This window comes from Canis lupus, chromosome 5 (assembly GCF_003254725.2).
Source record: "Canis lupus dingo isolate Sandy chromosome 5, ASM325472v2, whole genome shotgun sequence".
NCBI lineage: Eukaryota > Metazoa > Chordata > Mammalia > Carnivora > Canidae > Canis > Canis lupus.
The window spans coordinates 41,865,583-41,886,318 of NC_064247.1; the positions used below are offsets into that span (position 1 = coordinate 41,865,583).

General features: G+C 56.3%; 1 protein-coding gene across 7 annotated transcripts in view; it reads right to left on the minus strand.

Moving 5' to 3' along the window:
• RAI1 (retinoic acid induced 1) overlaps nt 1–20,736 on the minus strand; it is a 121,341-nt gene that overhangs the window by 65,190 nt on the left and 35,415 nt on the right. For all 7 annotated transcript variants that reach the window (XR_007410797.1, XR_007410798.1, XM_035716910.2 and 4 more), the window contains exon 2: nt 15,405–15,542. The gene's annotated coding sequence lies outside the window, so the exon portion shown is untranslated. The remainder of the gene's footprint in view (nt 1–15,404; nt 15,543–20,736) is intronic.

A 20,736-nucleotide genomic window follows, 5' to 3' on the forward strand; every position in this document is an offset into this window, starting at 1 on the left:
GGACTACAAATGCACTGGTGCCTTCCTCTCTTCCCCAGCTCCTGGAGCTGACCTGTCCCTTCCATGAATCTATCTCTGTCCCTCTTCTCCTTGGAGGGCACCCGCAGCCCACCCTTCCCTCCAAAGATGGGCATGAGCTTCGAGATCCAGGGGTCTGGCGAGCTGCAGTGACATGGCCTCGTTGAGCATGGCTCTCACCTCAATGGGTTTTCCAGAGAGCTCTTAATGGATGTGTGATGCTCAGTGTGTGTGCGTGGGAGCCGCATGTGTGGAGGAGGCAGCCACCTCTGGATCCCTCTCCCCACCCTGTGTTTACTCCAGAAGGCCTTAGTCTACCTTGTCACAAAACCTGGCCACCCAGGGGTGGAGAAGGCCCCAGGCAGGGAGCTCCCCTGACAGACAGTTCTGGATGCTGGGAAAGCACCGTCTCAGTCACAACACTGACATCACTGCCATTCCCTGAGCTCCTACTGCGTGCAGGGTGCTGGCCTGGGCCTGCTCAGGTTTCAGCACACTTATTCATAACCACAGCGACAGGGACAGCCTGGGCCTGCAGCCTTGAGCACCTGGCAGCTTATTTCAGCCCTGAAAACTCCCATCAAGCTGACCACAAATCCCATTTCTCATTTGGGGAAGACTGAGACCCTGAGGGCAAGCACCAGGGCCTGGGAGCAGCAGGGGTGGGGGTGAAGGGACAGAATGAACACAGTTGCTCCTGTGTGATGGGACCTGAGTTGGCCTGAGTCTGGACGGAAGCCTGTACATTTAGTCCGAGCACCTCAGAGCTGCCACTCAGAAGCTCACGGAGGGCTGGACCCTTGGCCTGTCTGGAGCCCATGGCTTTTCCCAGCTTCCTACTGGCCCCTGGAGTCTTCTGCTTCCACCAGCAGACAGGCCTCAGGCCCTGTGGGGTGGCAGGGACCACCCAGGTGTAGAGAGAGAGAGAGAGAGAGAGAGAGACAGAGGGAGAAGAAGGGGGGAGAGGTAGTGTGTGTGTGTTGTGTGTGTGTGTGTGTGTGTGTGTGTGTGGTGACCCAGCGCCCAGCCCGGATGCTCCGCCCAGCCTGACCGCAGCTGGGAAAACAGCCTCCTCAGCTGCCCCCACCAGCCACAGCCCACCCCACCCCACCAGGCCAGCTGCCTCACCCAGCCCTGAACCAGGAACTGGGCCTGCCGCCATTGTGGCCTGCTCTGCCTGAGTCACGGCCCCCCAGGCCACCTCCTCGGATCCCCGCCAGATGTGGGAGGAGGCAGTGGCTCCCCTGGCTGCCCACTCCCTCATGCTACCCTGGCTCACAATCCCCCAGCACAGGCTGCCCCCAATGGTACACCTGCCTCGAGCCATCTTCTTCCTCTCCACCTCCTCTCAGACCGTCAGGTGAAAGGTTCAGCTTTTTAACTGCAGTTTGCCAGAACTGACCCAAACCACAGCCCACCCTTGCCCCTCATCTCTTTGAGAGGCGGCCCTCCACCCTGTGCCCACCACCAGAGTTTGGTGCCTGTAGGCTGGCACTGCCTCCGGCCTTCTAGGGGCCAGGGAGGGGGCTCCCCTCCCTCTCCCACCCTACCAGGCTCCCTCCCCCACCTCACACTTCTAAGGCAGGATCACTGAGGCTGAAATTTCAATTAAGGAAGAGAAATAATTACTCTGGGGCTCCAGGCCGGCTCAAGTGGCGACAGGCCTCTATAGCCGCTTCCTTGGAGTTGGGGGGAGGTGCCCTGGCACCCCCCACCACCCCCGAGGTCAGCTGGGGCCTGAGCAGGGACCTGGGCCTTCACCACGTGCAGCCTTGGAACCCCCTTCCCTTCTGTTAAAGCAAGGCCAACCTCAGGGCTGCTCCAAGGTGGGAGGTGGTGGTGGGGGCAGATACTGGCTTGAGAGAGGGTGGAGGAGGCTCCTGGCAGAGGGGGCTGGGGAGCAAGCCTCAGATGGCTCCAAAGAAATTGAATTAAATTAAATTTAACCATTCAGTCACTGCCTGTTCCTGCAGTGAGCCTGGAGGCTGCCAGGCCCCCACACGGATGGGGGCAGGGACCCCAAGAACAGGACTCACAGGCCCTGTCCTCCCCTGGGGAGGATTCCGAAAGAGGCCCAGAAGGGGTGGCTCTGGAAGGTCCCCAGAAGGCCTGCTCTGCCCCTTACAGGAGGAGTGGGCCTGGGCAGGAGAGTCCCCTCTGGACCTCAGACCCATCTCCTATAAGACAAGGGTCACAGGTAGGGGGGTGTTCCTGGCCCACCATGAGACCCTCCCCCACCTACTACTCAAGAGGCTAACAGCCAGCTTTATTTAGCAATGGCAACCTCATCTCCCAGAAAACACCATCTCCAGAAATATCCCATCTTCAATCCTTTCCTGAGAATGACACGTTTCTCTCCAGAAATGCTTGGTTTGAATCCAGAAATTCTCAGCTCCAGAACGTTCCATCTCCAGAAATGTCCCATCTTATCTACAGAAATCCTCTCTCATCTTCAAATACAATCCATCTCCACAAATGCCAGTGCTCTCTATAAAGGCTCCATCTTAGTTCCAAGAATGTTCCACTTCCAGAAATATCACATCCCATCTCTAGAGATGTTCCATTTCAGCTCCAAAAATACCTCAAATCCAGAAATGCCCTATTTTATTCCCAGAAATACTCCTGCATCATCTTAAAAAACACTACACTTCCAGAGGTACTACAGTTTACCTCTAGAAATAGCCTATTTCCAGAAATGTTTCATCTCTAGCAATGTTTGGAATCCAGAAAGGCCTCATCGTTACTCCAGAAAATGCCCTCCCCCCCTCCAGAAATGTTCATACTTCATCTCCCAAAATGCCATTTCATCTTCAAAACTGTTCCTCCTCCAGAAATGCTTTCCATCTCCTCTCTAGAAATGTCCTAATCCTGTCCCCAGCCGTGCTGTGTTTCATGTTCTAAAGACATTCCATCTCTAGAAATGTCCCTGCTTGTATCTGGAAATGCCCGTGGCAGCTCCAGAAAGGTCTCCCTGTCTGGCCTAGATGCTGTAGAAACTTAGAAACCCACTTCGTGCAGGATGTTCTGGGGAGGGGCTGTGCAGTGACCAGGAGGCCTCCTCTTGCTCTCCCTCCTCTATCCCTATGGTCCCCTGGGGATCTCTCAGCCACATGCTGGGCCTGCTTTTGTGCCGGGAGCAAGGATGAGGTCAAGACCTGGACTGGTAGGGGTCAAGTTCCTGTAAGTGGGGGTGTTGGTGGTCAGGGTTTGGGGCAACTGGGAGCCCCTGAGGTCTGGCCTGGGGCAAAGGTGGTGATGGGGGTCTGGGGTGGGGAGAAATAGACCAGGAAGGAGTTGGTGGGGGTCTTGGCACAGCCCCCCAACAGATATACCCTGGCCAGAAACACATTCACCAACCCAAGTGCACTCATTCACATTTGTTTTTTTGTTTGGTTTTTATTTTTAAGATTTTATTTATTTATTCATGAGACACACACAGAGAGAGGCAGAGACACAGGCAGAGGGAGAAGCAGGCTCTATGCCGGGAGCCTGATGTGAGATTCGATCTCAGGACCCTGGGATCATGCCCTGAGCCAGAGGCAGATGCTCAACCACTGAGCCACTCAGACATCCCACTCATGCACATTTGATGGCCAATCCCCACACAGTGCACACACGCATACTCCCAGCCTGCCTCCTGCCACTCTGAGCCACACATATTACACACTCTCAACATGCATACCACGCTCAGCACTTGCAGCCCTGCCCATACAAGAACACAGAACATCTACAAGTGCATACACACAATGCAGACACACAGATGAGTCCACCATCACACCACATACACTGTGACACACTACCATCCTCATCCCCACTCCCTGGGGCTCTCTGAATGATGTTCCGGGGACACCAAGGTGCAGAAGCCCGCTGTCAGTCCCTCTGGCCTGTCTAGATTGGCAAGATGGAGAAGCCTCAGTGATTGCTGCATGTCAACTGGGGTGTGTGTGTGTGTGTGTGTGTGTGTGTGTGTGTGACTCCCAGGGCTAAGACTTGGGCTTAGAAGGAACTGCAAAAGATAGGAAAGTACACATTTGGCCTCTACTAAAAAGCTGTTAAGATGGGACACTCCTTGCCCCTTGGAACAGCTACTCTAAATGACAGAAGTTCCTCTTTGGATAGGACCAAAATCTTGCACTGTCACCTCTGTCCCCACAGCATTGTGTTCTGGAGTCACAAAGTCCATGCCCTGCTGACGCCACCTGGGAGACTCTTCTTTCTGCCCCTTGACAGGCAGGGAGGTAAGGGGACCTGGAGATGGCTGAGTGGAGGGTGACTCAGTACCAGCATGCGTGTACACACACACACACACACACACACACACACACACACACACTACACCTCCATGCCCTGAACGCACACACAGGAAGGGAGGAGGTGGCCCCTGGTCCCTACCAGGTCTGTCCCTGACACCTCTGTGGGTGGAAGTTCTCAGAGCCTCTAGGTATGTGGGAGGGAAAAGGGGCCCTGAATCCATGATCTGTGTTCCCAGCAGCGTTGGTAGCTCTGGTCTGCTCCCACAGGACAGTAATTACCATTTATTAAGCCTCCCGATTTAGAATCAGCCTCAATTAACTGAAGCCTCCCGAGCCCCCTTTTGGGATCCTTTGGGCCCAAGGGCAAATGCTGAATAGAGCTTGAAGGTGCCCTTCGATGTGCCCTCAGCACGGGTCCCTTTGTCTACCATCTCGTCAACTGGCCAGCTCTTGCCTACCAATGGGGCTCCCATGTCTGTCCCATCCTGCTTGCAGTCCCTCTAGGTCCTGGACACTGTTCCTCTCTCTCCCTAGACCTCCTCCTCTAGGAACTGAGATTTTCACTCAAAAACGTGAGGGAATAAAAAAAGCCAAATAGTCCAGCATGATCCAAATGAACACTTGGTCCCAGGGCCCAGGATGGGAAAGAGCTTGCAGGCCTGGCCTCAGCATGGTGAGGTGAGGCGAGCCCCCCCTCCCCCGCCCTGCCCCTGCCAGGTATCCCAGCTCCCAGGAGCAGCGGGCCTTCTGGAGAGGTCTGCATTGGTATTCTCCGTCCCTCACAGCCCAAATTACACCAGCTCTCCTGGGACCCTTTTATAGCACGTTGTCGCTTCAGCAAAAGGTTATGTACGAGAACATCGAAATCCCTCCCGCATATTAACTAAAAGAGCATTTTTTTAAAAATGCACAGGAAAAGGCAGCTCACCTAAGAGCCATTTTTTATGGTATTTTAGATCAGAATGTGCACTGGACCTGTGGTCAAGAATCGGATCCTTGTCAGAATCCCGGCCTTGCTGGGACCCAGGGCATGTCACCTCACCTCTCTGCCCTCCGCTTTTCTCCGTCCACTAGCGTGAGAAGAAAAGCCCCCACAATGGTGCTCTAGTCAGGGATGCTCTGAGGGGCATATGAACGATTGGAATGAAGGAATCTTGTTATGGAACCAGCAGAGTCCAACTGGTGTCATCGCTCAGGCTTCAGCCTGCTCATAGGTAGCAGGCAAGGAGACCTCCGTATTTCTCAAGTACTCTGTGTCCTCCTTGCACCTCCCTGTTTTTCCCCAGGCAGTTCCTACACCTGGGGCACCCTTTCCTTTTTTTTTTTTTTTTTTTCCTGCCTAGAGAATTTCTGGAAAACATCTTCAAAACACAGTTTGGAATCAGTTCCCTGGTTCTGATATTTCACAGATGAAGTCCAAACCTGTAATGTGCCCAAGATTGGTGGGCAGGGGTGCCAGGATGAGAACCGAGGGCTATGCAGGGGGCGGGGCAGACTTGATGGCATGGGGACTGCACAGAAATGGGCAGAAGGTGGCAGCCCATCTCAGCTCTGCCTGCAGCCCCCTGTGGGCATGTGGATTTCTAGTTTGAGAGATGCGAAGAGTAGGATTTTTATGTGAAATCTCAAGTTATATTTAAAACCCTGGGGCGCCTGGGTGGCGCAGCTGGTTGAGCATCTGACTCTTGGTTTCGGCTCAGGTCATGATCTCAGGGTCATGGGATCAAGCCCCGCATGGGGCTCAGGGCAGAGTCGGCCTGGGATTCTCTCTCCCTCTCCTTCTCCCCTACCCCGCATGCGCGCTCTCTCTCTCATAAATAAATAAATATTTAAAACCATGTGCTGGTCAAACTGTGCCCATTTGAGGGAGGCATCAGCCAACAGTCTCTGGTTTGGGGTCTCAAGCCCTGGTCTCTCCACCTCTTCCTGGAGGAAGGGAGGTGAGCATATGGAAGAGGTAGTGAAATGGGGAGTAGAGGAGTTAGGGCAGGGGTGAATGCTGGGCAGTGACCTCTTTGGGCCTCTGTGTGCTCTTGTGTCACACAAAGATGATACCAGAGCCCTTCCTCTAGCATGTGAAAGCTGAAGCCCCCCCAACATGACAAAGTGCTCACAAGGTACTTCTAGGATGAATGAGGGAGGGCGAGGGAATTCTCAAGGGTTACTTACCTCCACTGTCAGGATTTGTCCTACTGCCCAACCCGACTGTTGGGGCTACAAGGAACCCTAACATAATCTGAGCCCTTTACAGATGAGGAGATGCCCTGAGAAGAGCAGCTCTTGACTGGCATCACCAACCAGGTAAGTGAACGACAGCGTCAGTCTGGGATGACCAGACTTCCACTCCCCAAGGCAGTGGGATCCACTATCTTCCTGCTCCTCCCACAAACAGAAGACCCCAAACATGAGGAATGTCAAGAGGGGTGCAGGAAGGTCTGCCCTGCTGGGCCTTCCACCACAAACATCCAGCAAGGAGGGCTATACTCAAACACAGCCCTGGGTTCATCCCCGCCCACCTTTTTAGAGCCCAGAGGGCCTGGAGCCAGAGGTAATTGACTTCTTCAAGCCTTGATTTCTTCATCTTGAAATGGGAGATGGCGGGATCTTCCCCCAGCAGGAAAGGGTTGAAGATTGGAAATAATAAAGTGCTCAGGGCCCAGCATGGGGGTGGGGGTCAGGCCTCACTGAAAGTTCGCTTTGAATACCAGGATTCCAGATGTTATTCATGTCACCCCGGACTCCAGGCTGCCCTTGTCCCCAGTGGTCCTCTTCCTGTCTTCTGTGGGGCTCTGGGTACCACTCCTCCCTCTGTGCTGAGCCTTCTTTCAGGGAATTACAATCTGTTGGGCTTTAATTACTGGTCCCCAAGGAATTCCACCTCTTCCCCCATCGAGAGGTAATAATCCCTCCCAGGGTTCAGACACTGCAGGCCTGGGGAGCTGCAGCCCAGGCAGGAGTTGGGGAGCAGGACCAGGCCCCAGCTTCCCGGGAGCAGGTCCCACAACGGCTCTGAGCAAGGAGGGAGGATGCTCTTGTCCTGTCTGGGCCCCAGCATTTAGAATCAGAGGCCCCAGTTCTGAGAGAGGACACTGGGCCTTTGAGATGCTCACCGAAGGCCAAAGGTCATGCAGCCCCACCTGGGGTCTTTTCTGATTCTCTCCAGCTTTTCCCCTCATTGGCTCATTTTCCACCTCCAGCCTGGGCTCCAGCTGTGTCCCCTGCCTTCAGGATAAAACGTTTCCCACTTCTCCCTTCCTGGCAGTCAAGGCTTCAGACTCCTTTTCAGCCTCCACTCCTGCCTCTGCCTCCCCAGTTTCTAACCTCTGACTTTCTAGAGCTCTCCTGGCTCTCTCATGCCTCCAGGCCTCCTGGCATGCTGTGTAGCACTGCAGTCCTTCCTGGGGTCAAATGCTTCCCCTTCCAGAGCCAGGGCCCATGTTCTCTCCATCAGGAGGCCCACCCTGACTCTCCCTGGGCCTGGCCTCAATGTGCCTCCCCTGGGCTGTCAGCGAACATCTGCTGAGTGCTGCATGAAGGACTGAAGTAATGAAACTCGACTTATAAACCAGGTGCCCGTCAGATGCCCGCTGCTCCCCCTCCCCACAGAGCCCCAGCAACAGCAGCAGCTGTGGGAATTCAGCCATGCGTGTAGAAGACGGGTCAGGCCACGGTGAGCCACACAGCCAGGGTCAGGCTGACCTGTTCCAGTCGAGTCCCCGCACCCCTGTGCGTGAGTCCTCTGCTCTCATACTCTCACTTCTAAGACCACTAGCCAGGGCCAGGGTGAGGCTGGCACCGCGCACAGTTCTCAGGGCCCTGCAGGCTGAGGTTCAAGGACAGGTGTAGTGGCTCCTGGGTAACAGCTATTCAGCTGAGAGGCTCCAAACTAATGGCTGGAGTGTGTGTGTGTGTGTGTGAATTTGGCCACAGGTGGGTCACTAGATTCGGCGACAAGAGGAACAAACCAGGAAATGTGATGTAAACATCTGAATCCTGGGCACCCTGGGCTGCATCTCCATCTGCCGCCCTGGTGGAGCTGAGCTGCTGTACCCCACGAAGGCCAGCCAGGCCCCCACACCCTCATTAGTTTTGCCCACTGGCCCCCGCGGGACTGAGAGGTTGCCGGGCCCCTGCATTATGCAAACATGAGTACAGCTTCTGATCACTACTGCGAGGTAATAGGCTTGCATTTTAAGCAAGGCTTTCAGTGCTTTGACCCTTGGCTGTGACCAAAGAAGTCATTTCAGGCCTTGGGAAAGGATTTTTGGGAAAGCAGATATCCTATGGGTCAAGGTGCCCCTGGGAGGTGGCACCTTGCAGGGATGACCTGGGGTCTCTGTCTGTTTCAGCTCAAGGGGCTTTTTGTGGGATGAGCAACATCTGCCTGCCTCTCTTCAGATTCTGACCTTGGGAACAGATGGATGCTGACTTTTTGGGTCCCACCTGCCTCTCTAATTCCTCATGACATCATTTCTGGTCCCAGAACCTTCCGCTTGGTCAAGGTCCCCCTAAGAATGTGGAACTTGCTCCAGGAGGAACATCCCCTCCCTCTTCCCAGACACTCTACCTTTGATCATGCTTCAGGGGGTTGTCCTATGAAATTCTTAGCTCCTTGGAGGTTTCTACTGAAATGACAGTCACCTCAACCCCAGAATGTCTCCCAGAAAGCATGGGAAGAGTACAGCATGTCTCCCTCCCTAGAAGCCAGCAAACCCCAGGCCCCTGCCGTGTCAACACACAGGTGCCTTAAACAGACAGGGCGCACGGATGAACACTTAATGAGCCCCTCTGTGTGTCCCGAAGCTGCTAGACACTTGAACAAACTTGACCTGGTTTTCCTTACTCCTCTGACAGTCCTGTTAGGAAAGAACCACGATCCCCATTACCCAAAGGGGATCTTTTCAGGCAATGAAGACAAAGACAAAGACCTTGCTTGTGGCCAGCATTCTTGTGTGCTTTTGGGTGTGGCTAACCTGAAGTGGGGTCTCCTCTCTGAGAAGCCTGGCCTGGGAAACAGCAGTGTCGAACAGGAAGGGAGAGGGCAGTGAGCCATGCTTTTGGACAGCTGAGTCCCCACACATGCTGAGCTAAGCCAGTTCACCCACGCACCTATCACTTATGAACCATGACAACACTTGATTCTGGGCTGTAAGTTGAGGGCCACCTGGTTTATTATTTTTATGGCTATGTTCTACTACTGCAGTCTTTGCGAGGCTGACTGGGGGCGAGATAACCAGAGAAGGCAGAGTGTGACCAGGCCCAGATTCTTTTTCCAGAAAGTTCTTGGTGGCATATACCCAGGAGTATGAGTACACAGTGGCCAGCAGGGACTAAGGGGCACCTGTGGCTGGTCTGCTATGGAACTGCCTGCCACTTCATGGGGGACAGTGGGACGGAGAGGGAGGAGGCCCTGCCTAGGATGGCAAAGGTGACAAGCATCAGACCAGAGCTGCCCAGGGGCAGCGAGTCATCCAGTTCCCCACACACATGGACACCACGGCCTTATGCCCTGTGTGGCTTGGACCTCAAAAAGGAATAATCTCAGGGGTGCCATGGAGGATGAGAAGACCTGTCCTGAGCTGACATCTCAGCTCCCCAGGGGCCTGCAGAGGGAGGACCCCTCATCATGGGAGTCAGGGGCAGCTGGGAGCTAGGGAGGGGGGCTCTCAGGCTTAGAGTCAGAGATGGGTCCAGCCTGGGGTGCCTAACTTCTGGCTCCATGATCTCATGCAGGTCACTCGTCTTTTTGTTTTTTTTTTTTTTATTTTTTTTAAAATTTTATTTATGATAGTCACAGAGAGAGAGAGAGAGGCAGAGACATAGGCAGAAGGAGAAGCAGGCTCCATGCACCGGGAGCCTGATGTGGGATTCGATCCCGGGTCTCCAGGATCGTGCCCTGGGCCAAAGGCAGGCGCCAAACCGCTGCGCCACCCAGGGATCCCAGGTCACTCGTCTTTAACACCAGAACCACAAACGCTGACTTTCAGGACCTGGTAAACAACAGGACCAGTGCCTAGCACGCAAGTAGGTATCCATGGAACCTGGTGGCTGCCAACCAGCTCCCAGGACCTCACAGAGCACCACCTGGGGGCTGGGGGAGGCAGGGTGGTAGTAGTGGCAGCCTTTAAAATTCAAAGAAGCAACTCAAATCTGCCTTGGGCATATACCCCCAACACCTGGTCCCTCAGCACCCCTCCCTCCCCAGGTGCGCTCCCCTCCAGGGGCTGTGCCCTGCAGCCAGACCCTGTCCCATTCTCCATCCTCTGGTCTCAGTCTCAGCCTTCCCAGCCGGGGGATGTGAGCAGGAATGGCTCAATCAGGATATAATCGTTTTTAATTAACGTGCGGATCATTTCACAGGCTGATCTCCTTGGAGACCAGAGGGAAGACGGTCTTTTAAGATTTTCTTTTGCCTCCCCCCCACCCCGCTTCCCAGTAGAAGGCCGCCCCCCCTCTTCACCCACCCAGCCGCAACCTTGAAAGCAGCACAAAAGCCTGCTGCCTGGATACCTCTTGGGGCCATTAGGAGGAAAGTGTGTGCTCACACACAGACAAACATCCACGTGCCCAAGCTCCAGGGCACGCTCTCCCCCCACCGGAAATGCACAAATGGGAGCAGAGACTCACAGACATATGCACACACCCACAGACATAGCACATGCAGGGATACACACAGATTCACGCGTGCACACACAAACACATGCATGCATGCATGCATGCACACGTGCCCAGGCTGGAAGACACACAGACCCTTTAAGGAATATATAAACAGGGTCCAAGGCATACAGACATGGGCACACACACACACCCGGGCTGGCAGCAAACTGACCCCCACACAAACAGGATCAGACACACAGACATAGGCACACACAGGCACACATGGATGTGTACACATGCACAGCGATGCATCCAAGCACAGACACACACGGACATACACCACAGAAATGCCCAGACAACCCATGCTCATGGGAGGTCTGTGCTTAACTACGACAGCCAGCCAGTGTGCCAGCAGTGGGGAAGAGGTCCCTCTCCTTGGATGGAAAGTCTTACCTCCCTGCCACCCACCTGGTCTGGATCCTTCTGATCCCAGAGCCCCTCAAACAGCTGCTTCACTCAGCCCTCAGAGCTCACCCAGGACATCCAGCCTTTCCTGGCCACCCAGCACAGGCTAGCTTGACAGGTGCACTGGTAGGGCTGTCCCCCCACCCTCTGGGGCACCTCTGGGTACTGAGTGAGGCTGGGGGGGGAGGGTACTTGCTCTCTTCTTTCTTCATTTTTGCATTTTCTTCCCTTCTGACCTCCCCTCCCACTTTTCTAATCCCCCCCATCTCCCCTTCTGTTCCTCTCTCTCTACCCTTTCCCTGTCTCCCCTTCCTCCCCAGGGGCCTTCCTGAGGTCAATCTAAGATCAGAAAAAGTTTAAGAAGACACAGGTCCTTCCCCACTCCTCCATGGTAGCTGTCTGTGCCAACACCTGCTCCTCGCTCCTGAACAGACCCTGAACTAGGAAAAGTAAACTGAGGCACAGGCATAAGGGGACAACCACTGGGATCTGCAGTCCCATCCCTCTTACTGCACCTACTTTGGATCCTCTATTCTCCTTCTGGAGAATGGGATGGCAAAGAGGAAGGAGTTGTTTTGAGGAGGTACAACAGGAAGCCCACGGCTGGCCAACCATAGTCTAGTGATTTTGGTGGCCCCAGAATCCATGGACAGGGCCAGTGTGCATGACACAAAGTATGAGACAGGCTTAGGAGCCTATCTGGTGCTGTACTTGGTGATGCCATGGGCAGGCTGGGTGCTTCTCCTCTCTTGGGGTCCTTTCATCTGTGTAATAGATCAGGTCAGCCTAAAAGATCCCTAGGAGCTCTTCCCACAAGTAGAAATCAAAATGGCAGATTAGTAGCTGGCTCTTGGCTGCTGCAAGGCCCAGCAACTGCTGTGTGACCTTGGGACTCACTTCCCCTCTCTGGGCCCTGGTTTCCTCCTCTGTCAAAGGAGGAGGCTCACACAGGTGATTCATTGCCAAAGCTCTTTTTCAGTTCTGACAGAAGGTTCTAGATTGGGAGGGAGGAAGGAGAATAGTTTCCCACTTCTGGAAAAATGAGAAGCCCATTTCTTCCACTGCAGGCATGCCGGAGTCTTCAGGATCAGCAACGTCATTTTGAGGAAATCATCTTAAACATCAGAAAAAAAAGTGCTCTGTGCAAAATATAATCGCTACCTCGTTCATCAGGAGAATCCAGAATGTTGAACAAAAGGGGAATATTGAGTAAATGATGGCACATCCCCCCCAGTTGGAAAAGCCTGAAGATATTAACCAGAGTGTTTATGAAGAGTTGGTTACAAAACAGGAAAAGGCTCCTGTTAGCGCCAAGGAAGAAAGCAGGATATACATCTGAATACAGAGAATGGCTACAATGTCTTTAAAAAACAAACCAACCAGGGACTGTGAACAACATCAAAATATTAACATTGTCATAGCCTGCTGTCAAGTAACCTTGTTTCTCTTTCTCTCTGTTTCAGATTTTCTCTGAACCTCATTTTAAAATGTGTATGTCGGAGAGGTTTCTTTCTTTTTTTTTAATGGCTAAATGCCTCCAATTGAGAAACTTTCCCCTTTTTTCATTCATTCATTTATTCATTCATTCATCACTGATTCATTCACTCCTGCGTTTGTCCTGCCAAAGCTGAGTGCCCGGGCATGTGCCAGGCCCCAGAGCTCTCGGATCTGCAGGGAACGCTTCTCACCTGCAGGAAACAAATGAGTGTGTGGTGGGGGTTGGAGGGAGGGAGGCAGCCCCACAAATAACTAGACACCAAGGCACTTGTCCGGTCATGGGGCCCTCTGAGGGGACACAAATCAATTCTGCCGGTTTCAGCCCTGCCTCCTCCCTGGCCTCGGTCAGACCTGCCCTCAACTGCTAGGGTCTCAGAGTCTAGGCTGTGGGTTAGAAACGCACCCTTAACGCCGACCCTCCAGCTGTGGGTGGGAAGAGTTGAGGTGGGGAGCCGGGCAAAGTGTGAACCACCCTCCCCAGACCCCAGGGTGATTCCACTTCAAGTTCCCTAACCCTGGGCCCTAACTCCTTTCCCCTCAGGGCCACAGGGCGGCTACCTGGCTGTTGTACCCTCCCTGGCTCTGATTTCTCCTTCCCCCGAGGCCCCTGACCGAGGCACCACCCAGCCAGGTCCTGTCCCGCTGCCTGCGGCTGCTGAGAAGGGAAGCACAGAGTATGGAATCTGCTAGCTCCTGTCAGCCAGTGTCACGCTGTTAGCACGTCAAAGGGTCCGACAGTGTGTCCCTGCTGTGTGGGGGCTGACAGATTTCTGGGGAGGGTTAACTCTTTATATTCCTGGACCGAGCCACAGAACAGCCTGTAAGCAGCCCGCCACCGCCCCCCTCCCCAAGGTGCATCCCCTCTCCACCAGGAATCCCCTTTTTAAGTCGGGAGAAGGATTTCCTTCTCCTGCCTGGGTTGCCAGCTTGGGGTCCCTGGAAGAGAAAGAGGAGGAGCCCCCTTTGGCTCCCTCCGATGCTCGCCTGGGAATCCAATTAAGGCAGATTTCCATCGACTCTTCTCGGTCCCCACTCCTGTTCCAACCAGCCCCTTCACCCGCTCCACAACCCCCCTCCCACGAAAGGAGCAAAAGGATCTAGGCGCTTTGAGTGCCGAGAAGCTTCTGACCCGGCGACCCCTACTTTGCGTTGTGCGCCCCCCCCTCCAGGACTGCGGTCCCCAGAAAATCTCTGGGCTAGCATTCCCCTCCCAGGGCCCCAGTGGGAAAAGAAGTTCCCACCACTCCCCTCCCCCTTTCTTTCCCTCCCCGCCCCCACCGCGGAGGGAGGGGGCGAGGCGTCCGGATCTCCGGGTCACCGGAGCAGCGTCTGCTGTGGATCGCAGGAGACAAACACTCCGTCACACACACACACATCACCCTCGGGATCACCTCTGAAGCCCGCATTGTACAGAAGGGGAGGAGGCCGAGTTGCGGGGAGGAGGCTGAGGTTAGGGGGGGCCCTCCGACGTGCCTCAAGTCACCAGCCAATCAGCAAGCCCAAGAGGGGCTAGAATCCACGACCCCCGGCCCAGAACCCCACCTTGCCCCCGCCCCCTCCCCCGCACAGCGCCATCCGACGTCAACGTCTCTAACCCAAACAAGCCCCTCCCCCAAGAAGTCTTCCCTCCCCCTCCCCTCCCCCCGCCCTGGGTCAGCAGCCCCCAGAGAGACCCAGCTACGACCCCCACCCCCGACAGCAAGGCGCGAGATTTCATTGTCAGCCTGGCCACTCAGGCGCGCGTGAGGCGGGGGTGCAGGGCAGGGGGGCTGTGTGGCAGGCTACGGCGCGGGGAGTGGGGAGGGGTCTCCAGGGGAAGTGTTTGAAGCTGCTCCTCCAGTTCTGTCCAGATCCGGAAGCCGCCGGGGGAGGGAGGAAGGCGGGGGTGGGGAGAGCGCGACCTTAAGCGCTCGCAGGCGGCAAGGAGGGGCCGCGGCGGCCGGAGGAAGCGCCGGGAGGCGTCGGGGGCGCCAAGTCCCCGGGGAGGCAGCGCTCGCGGGAAGTTTCCCACCGGTTGCCTGGAGCAGGACAGGGTGCGCAGACGGCCCTCCCCGGCCTGACCGGCTCCAGCGCGCAGATTGCGAACTTGAGCAAAACTCCTTCCGTCTCCGGCGTCCCTCACCTTCCCATCGGCGGCCACCAGCCCCGCCATCTCAGCCCCCTGCCTTCCACCATGCCACAGTCGCCAAGACACCTCTCACCAGTGTATTGTGGAGGCAAGGGGAGGGGGAAGTCCCCAACACAACCAAACTGCGGCCACCAAAAAAAAAAAAAAAAAGAGAGAGGGAGAGGGAAAAAAAGAGAAAAGAAACAAAAAAAAAAAAAAGGGAAGAAAGAAATTCCTTCTCTCGAGACCGATTCCTTCAACTGGCGTGGAAAACCCCCAAATAGGCAAATCTGCAACTCCAGCCAGGATCGCGGCGCGGCGGGAGGGGTGCCCGCGGCCGGCGGCCACCACCGCGGGCGGCCCCGGGTTCGGGGCAGGTTCGAGCGCGGCGGCAGCCCGGGGGCTCCGGGAGCCCTCGCGCCCCGGCACGGCCCCCAGAAGACACAAAGCTCTGCCGCCAACAATACCTGCGGGCTCCTCCTGGATCTCCCGGGCGCCGGCGCTGCGCGTCTCGCCGTCTCCCTTTCCCCGCGCCGTCTCTCTCTCCTCCTCTCGCGCGCGCTCTCCCCCTCGCCTCTTCCAGAACGCGGCGGCCAGATGAGATCCTTGGGAGAAAAAAATGTGAGCGCTCGCACGATTCCTTTCTCTCCGCCCGCCGCTCGCGGCGGCACCGGGCTCGCTCCTTTCTCCCTCGCGCTCCCGCGCGCGCCGCGCCTCTCGCGCCCCGCGTTTCCTTCTCAGCAGCCCCTGCGAGCGCCCTCAGTAGCCATTATTCACGGGCCACCGGGGGACAGGAGGTAATTAGAGACCGCCCCGTGGCCGCATCCACTCGGCAAGCGCGATGCGGGCGCGGGGTGCGCGCGGGGAGGGGCGCGCGACGAGGGGGCTTGGCTGCGCGCAGCCCGCGCCCCAGACGCGGGGGAGGGGAGGAGGAGGAGGGGACAGGGAGGGAGGAGGCGAGGGGAGGAGTGGTGAGCTCGGGTAGGGAGCGGGAGGAGGGGGCGCCGGGGAGACGCTCCCGCGGCTCTCACCGCGGGGGCTCGGGGTCACCGGCTAGGAGGCTCCAAGGCGCTTTGGGGGTGGGGGTGAGTGTCCCCGTGTGTGTGTGTCTGTGTATACGCGAGCGCGCGTGCGCGTGTCAGAGACAGAAGAAGAGGGAGGGAAACGCTTTAATATTTTTCCAGTGACTTACGAGCCCGTGGGTGAGCTCTTGGCTGCGCGATTAGGTCCGTGCGTGCATCGGTGTGGCTGTGTATATCTAGTCTGCCCTACGTGTGAATGTCATGGGGTTTGGGGGCCTGGCTACGAGCTTGTGAGTGTGTTGCTGGGTCTCGGAGGAACTGAGTGATGCGGTGCCTGCGTGGAGTTGTGTTTGTGCGCGATCGTTTTATGGGGGATTGTGTGACTGCGTGGGTGGCACTGCGTCCATGTAGGGTGCGTGTGTCCGAGGGGCTGTGTGCCTGTGTAAGGTGCTGTGTACAGGATTGTGTCTCGAGGCTATTGTGGATCTGTGTGCGCTTGTTTGTGAGTGGGATTGCGGTTGTTGGGGTTGTGGAGCTGGCGTGTAGGGGGCAGTACGCCTGTGCAGGGCTGTGGGTCGCCGGGAGGCTGTGGTGTGTGTCTGTCTGCAGGCGGTCTGGTGTGTGGCTGCGTAGGGCTGTGTTCTGCGTGCCGGTATGAGGCCTGGCGGGCGCGGGGGGCGGGAGAGGGGCTCCGCGTGGTGTCGGGGATGGCACCGCCGCAGAAGAGCCGCTTAAGGCGCGAACGGGCTGCGCTGGGGTCGGGGCGCAGCGCGACGAGTAGTGGCGGAGGAGGGGCGGGGAGAGAAGGCGGAGACCGGGGGGCCTTCATCCCGCGCCCCCCCCCGCCCGGCCCCCGCCCCCGCCCCGCACCGGAGACGCAGCTTGGAGATCCTGGTACTTGCCGGCTTCGCGGTCCTAGAGGCGCTGGGTTTAGGGGACCCTGCTGGGCGGGGGAGACGCCTAGGGCCTGGGGGCAGTGGAACGGAGACTCGGAGATCCGGAGCAGCCCAGAAGTGCGCGGCGAGGGCCGCCTGAAGAGGCGGGGAGCGGTCTGGAGACAGCAGAGGACTGGGCCAAGACAAAGAGCGGGGCCGGGGCCTCGAGGCGGGACCGCACCTCCAGGCTCCCCCCGCGGCGGAGGGACAGCCCAGCCTGAGCGCTAACGGCCGTGGCGCGGAGCCCCGCGTTGGTGGCACAGCCCTTCTGCGCCCTAGTCCGGGAGCCGCCACAGGGAGCAGCTCCAGAGCCCCCGGGGCATGGAATTACGCGCCCCGGGAGGGGCCGCGGTCGGCGGAGGGTGGGGGGTGTGGGAGGTGTTCAGAGCGTAGCAGGCGGGCGCCGCGCCCCCGGGCTGTGATTGAGCGCTCCACTGGCCCGCCCCTCGCCAGGCGGCTCACCGCCCACGCAGCCATTCATTCATTCATCTCTGCGTCTCTCCATCTACCCACCCTTCTATCCATACACGTGTCCGACCTATCGTCCGCTCACCCAATTATCGCGCCAGGGATCACAGAGACGTGTCAGCCCTGGCTCCCTCCACTTTCTCCTGCTTGCCAGTCTTGTTTGTCTCACTCTCCTTGTCCCCCCCCCCCATGCTCCCCACTCAGGCCCCTCTCCGCTCTGCCAAGGGGAGGAGCGCACCCACGACCTCTATCACACTTAGGTTTCGCTGTTCAGTGATTGCCGGACTTCCTCTATTAACCCCCCACCCTGCCGCTGCTAACCTCTCCATACATCCCACACTCCACTCCTGCAGCAATTAGGAGCCAACTGGGTGTGGGGAGCCTTCTCCCCGCCCTGCCTGGCCCTTCCTGAGGCCTGGTGGTTCCTTAGAGCCGTGGCAGGCAACACATCTCTCCTCACTGCCTCCTCCAGGCTGGGGTGCGGGGAAGAGGGGAGAGGGGAGTGGGGAGTAGAAGTAGAAGGAGTTTCATAGTTTGCTGTGCCTCAAGGTCTTGGCTAAGGGCTCAGGGGAGGGTGGCACAGGGGAACACCAGTGGCTTGAATAGTCACTCCCAATCCTACCTACCGTTTGTAGTATCAGATGGGAAACTAAAAAGCACAGATTCCTGAGCTCTGGCACAGACCTAACCAATTCAAGTGCCCAGAACCTTTGCACATGCTGTTCCCTCTGCCTAGGAATCAACAGCTTACAGCCAGGCTGGGCAATCACTGGCCTGCAGCATCTTACAGCCTACCCAGACTCCTGAGTGTGGCTGTGCAGGGGCACAGGGCAGGCCTCTCTTCCAGAAATGGACCCTAATGTGCCCTCTGGGCTGACCGCTAGCTCACCAGGTAAGGATGCAGCAAAAACAAGCAACAGTGGGCACCTACTCCCAGCCAGCCAGCCCTGGGCAGCCCAGCTCCTCTGTGGGCTCTAGTCTCCCCGTCTTTAGAATGGAGGCTATTTGGTGCCTGTCTTCAATGATCTGGCCTAGGAACCAGGGTCAATCAGTCCTGAGGCTGAGGAGAGGCCCAACATGTGCACCAGTAGACAAAAAAAGCCCATATCCCTGCTGGGGACCACCAACCCAGTCACAGACTGGACTGCAATCCCCATCATAGTGCTGCCTGAAAACCCTCAGCCTCAAATTGTCCCTGTCACATCCTGACTCAGCAGCCTCCTCCACACAGCCAGCTGCAAGGTCAAGATCAGCAGGTAGGGGTATGAGGATGGTACCATGTGCCCCCTTCACCAGCGGGGCAGGGACAGGCTCCCCTCCCCAGTTTCAGAGTGATCACATAATCAGGCCCCTCCCTTACTCACCACTTGGGTCTTCTAGATGTTCCTTGAATTCACCAGACACAGGATTTTTGCCCTTGCATGTCCCTCTGCCTGGAATGCTCACCCCCACCTTCTAACGTATCATATAATGTATTTATTTAGGTATTTTGTGCTTAGTTTTGTCTGTGTGCTCAATGGTGCACCTGTCTACCTGGATTGTGCCTAACACACGTTCAGTAAGTGCTTGTTGAATGAATAAATGAGTAAATGAATGAATGAAGCTGACCCAGCCCAGGGCTTTCTCCTCTTTGAACCACTAGCCCTTTGGAGAGGAATGGGGGGAGGGGATAGAGAGCATCTGGGCAAGGACAGGCCATGTGGCTGACTCATCTGTGGTCACTCTGGGAGCACCCTTCATGGATTCTGGATTCTGGGCACATGTCCTAGGGGTTTGGAGGAATGACTCGGTGGTGGGATGGCTTGTCCCAAAGGAGAGCCGAGCCCTTCATCTGTTCCAGGGACCTCTCTGTCATTCTGGGGGCAATGTGGCAGAGGGGTCCAGATTCACACCTGCCAAAGGGGGATAGAAACCCCTACCTAGCCAGGGCCTATCCACAAGTGTTATCGTGGATGGTCATCAAGATACCCCTGCCCAGGGGGAATCTGCTCATCTCTCTCCAGGCTGAGAGAACACAAAGGACTCAGCAAGAGTACACAGGCAGACAATCTGATCCCCACCTAAGTTTCTAGAGCAGTCTCGCTCACCTCTGCCTGGCACAGAGCAGGTGCTCAAGATGCATTTAGAAAATGAATGAATAAAGAAGACACAGTGTCGGGATCCCTGGGTGGCGCAGCGGTTTGGCGCCTGCCTTTGGCCCAGGGCGTGATCCTGGAGACCCGGGATTGAATCCCACGTCGGGCTCCCGGTGCATGGAGCCTGCTTCTCCCTCTGCCTGTGTCTCTGCCTCTCTCTCTCTCTCTCTCTCTCTCTCTGTGTGTGTGTGACTATCATAAATAAATAAAATTAAAAAAAAAAAAAGAAGACACAGTGTCAAAATTCAAACTTAGGTCTATATGGCCTCTGAACCCCTTGCTTGTTCCATTAGACCCTCCTGGCAGGATTCCAGGGATCATGGTGGCAGCACCCAGCACCAGGCAGGTACTCCATAGATGCTGAAGGAATGACTGGCAGGCGAGGCTGCCTGTTTGGCAGGCTCCCTGCTCCTGCCAGGGGTTTGACTCCACTGCTCACCACGTGAGTCCTGCCCCAGGCTCAGTGTCAAGAGGGGATCCCCCAAGGCTTGGCTGGCGGGAGAGTTTTATGGGCCAGCATGGTACTCATAGGTTTCAAAGGGCCAGATGCTTCCTGGGGAGGTGCGGCTGTGTTCAGGAGAGCCTGGCCTGGACAGGTCACCCGGTTGTTCACCTAGCACAATCTGAATAGCTGCTTTCCTGCAAAGTGTGTGTCCAAATACCATTCTAGTGTTGAATAATAAACAGGGGCCAGTGAGGAGACTCTAGGCAGGGGCCTGGGGAGTGCAGGCAATGGGGGTCAGTGGAGCTGCTAGACATTAGGCTCCCTGACAGACCACCAAGGACAGGGCTTAGTCAGGGGCCACCCAGGTAGACACAAGAGGCAGAAAAGAGGGGTCTGGACTTCACCTACCAGCAAGGCAGGTGCCATTAAGACAAAGTCACATTCAAGCTCAGCCCTGGTCTGGGAACCCCCAGACCCTCCTGGCTTTGAGATGTCATGGCTCTCCAAGGAGAGGACAGACCGCCTGGCACTTGACCTGCAAGTCTGCAAGCCACAGGTCAGAGGTGGTCCAGGCAGTTTTCAACATCTATTTTACACATATTTACAGAGTAGTCAGCCAGCGATTTCAAAACTCTTCTCTTTCCCTCACATCAGTCACACACTACCCCCATTTCAAAGACTGGGTCACTGAGATCCAACCAATTGACTTGCCTAAGATCACAGAACTTGTGTGTAACAGAAGTATTTGCCTGGCGAATATTTATTGAGCACCTACTATATTCTAGGCACTGTTC